Raw genomic sequence first — 2,601 nt, 5'->3', positions numbered from 1 at the left:
TCATATTGGTTCCATGAAACTGTTAGAATCTAAAAGGAATGGATTTGCTGTCCAAAAGTAATAGAATCTGGCTTTATTAAAAAGGGTATAACTCTTTTCCTCTTGACTATTTCCTAAGCTTCCTAGCTTTGTTTCCTTCCTTGGATAAGAAGTGAAAATGTTCTTCATTCCTCCAAAGTGATTCATTTCCTCTGAGGCAATTCTGCAGCATAGGAGAATCTCATGGGTTTGCCAGCACGGCTTTGAGGCCAGCGTTAAATTTATATGAAACAAAACACTGCGTGAAAGGGAACAGTTTTAGAGGTGGCATAACAATGCCAATTTGTGAAACATACTAGTAACAAATATTGATGTTTGCCCAATTTGATGACTGGCTAACCTAGCACAGCGATTGGTCACATCTTTTAGACCAAACAATCTGTGCTACACATACTGTGTTTCCAAAATATGAAAAATACGTAGTTCTTTTGACATCTACCATGTCGTAAGATACTTGGGATGTCAGAAAGAGTCACTAAACTGTTACTAACCAAGGGGATGAAAATATTTAATTTGGCACGTCATGTGGATCCTCAGGAAGTAAAACCCCTTGTGCAGTCCAAGCACAGTGATAAACCCTTTCTTTAAGTCTCCCTCTGCTGGCTTCACCATTCTGCATGCTGAGCTCACTACTTGCATGTCATATTCTGTTGAAGAGAACAGGATGACAAGGCTTGATCCATGTCTGCAACAGCACAGCAGGTGAGTTTTACTTCGATGAGCCAAAAGCCATTCCTAGCCAGAGATGTCTTATTAACAAGCATGAAACGATGAAACAAATTCAACTAAAACATAGTTTACAGGAAAAATTTTGCAAGAGCATCAGAAGTCCTCTATATCGGGGGTCCCCAACCCCCGAGCCATGGACCAGTACCCGTCTGTGTCCTGTTAGGAACTGGGCACAGCAGGAGGTGAGCAGTGGGCAAATAAACGAAGCTTCATCTGTATTTACAGCTGCTCCCCATCGCTCACATTACCACCAGAGCTCTGTCTCCTTTCAGCGTTATGGTGAGTTGTATAATTATTTCATTATATACTACAATGTAATAATAATAGAAATAAAGTGCACAGTAAATGTAATGTGCTTGAATCATCCCATCCCCTCCCCATCCGTGGAAAAATTGTCTTCCATGAAACTGGTCCCTGGTGCCAAAAAGGTTGGGGCCCGCTGCTTTATAGTCATTTGTCAATTCCTTTATATAGAAATCGTTTGGTAGCTTAAAGTTACTTATGGAATAAGATTCATCTCTAGCTCTCCAGACATTTCACATCATCAAAGAAACTAAAGGTTTCATTTATGTGAAAACATATGTGGAGAGATCATAATTATATCTGTCTTTATTATCTATGTAGTGAATAAATTAATCAATGCCTAATGCCAAATTTGAGGCCAAGTTTTTGTCCTGAGACTTTCCATCTTTCACTCATGTTATCAAATTTGTGATAACTCTAATTTTTCCAATACCAATTTAAAAAATGGATTAAACTTAAAGGAAAACAGAAAATTTGCGTGACTGCGGAGAGTGACATGGGTGTTGCCAGTGAAGTGGAACTCATCATATTCCTTCAAATGCAGTTCTCTGCCAAACACCCTTACTTCTTTCACTCCTTAAATTTTCCAGGGTGCCAGAATATTCTCTAATCTTTTTCCTCCTTTACCTCATATATATAATATCTCTTACCTAGCCGTCTCCCCCCAGTTTTTTCTTGTCTGAGACCCTCAATTTCCATTCATTGATTTTCAGACCTAATTGAAGGTAACACAAAAGGGCCTGATTTTGGCCTCCTAACTAGTCTTTTGAATGGCAGTTACAGCCACTCACTTGCCCTTCCCCAACCTCCTCCACCTCCAACCTACCCTGTCTACACTTTTTCTTACTCAGAATCTCAAAAACCACTGAGTTCGTGCACCACAACTACTGAGCCTGTGCTCTGAAGCCCGTGAGCCACAACTACTGAAGCCCGTGTGCCTAGAACCTGTGCTCTGAAACAAGAGAAGCCACCGCAGTGAGAAGTCCATGCACCACAATGAACAGTAGCCCCCCGGCTCGCTGCAACTAGAGAAAGCCCGTGTGCAGCAACGAAGACCCAAGGCAGCCAAAAATAAATAAATTTCTTTAAAAAAAAAAAAAAGAATCTCAAAAATTCTGTGCATTATTAGTCATTCCCTTTTGTGGGAAACTCTCTCCCTTTGGATTCAATAACCACATAGTTTTCCCTCTGCTTTTCTCTCTCTTGCTTATCAGTTTCTTTTTTACTGATTCTTCCTTCTCTATTGGGCTTTAAATGCTGCCCCTTAAAAGACTGCCCCTCAATTCCTCTCTTCAGACCCCATGCCCACTACCTACTAAAGTCCATGCCCCTGACTCTAATTAGGATTGCTACATTGACTTTCTCAAATCTATTTCTCTAGTTCAGTTCTCTCCTCTTATCCCGTAACCATGCATACAGTTGCTACTCAACACTGCTATTTAATTCAAATACACCTCAAAATTAGCATGTCTTAATGTGAATTAGCTCCCACCCCTCACTTACGCCTCCTCTAGAGTTTCTTATAGTAAG

At 40.4% G+C, this 2,601-nt stretch overlaps 1 long non-coding RNA gene across 1 annotated transcript; it reads left to right on the top strand.

Moving 5' to 3' along the window:
- Positions 1-630: 630 nt before the first annotated feature.
- Positions 631-2,034, top strand: LOC113619594 (uncharacterized). Its single transcript, XR_003432473.1, has 3 exons — positions 631-741; positions 994-1,047; positions 1,923-2,034. It is a non-coding gene; the product is annotated as an uncharacterized LOC113619594 (long non-coding RNA).
- Positions 2,035-2,601: the final 567 nt, after the last annotated feature.

This window comes from Aethalodelphis obliquidens, unplaced genomic scaffold (assembly GCF_003676395.1).
Source record: "Aethalodelphis obliquidens isolate GAN/ISIS:26980383/991018 unplaced genomic scaffold, ASM367639v1 scaffold1, whole genome shotgun sequence".
Lineage (NCBI taxonomy): Eukaryota > Metazoa > Chordata > Mammalia > Artiodactyla > Delphinidae > Aethalodelphis > Aethalodelphis obliquidens.
The sequence above is the reverse complement of the archived record's forward strand: the minus strand, read 5'-3'. Positions and strand labels throughout refer to the sequence as shown.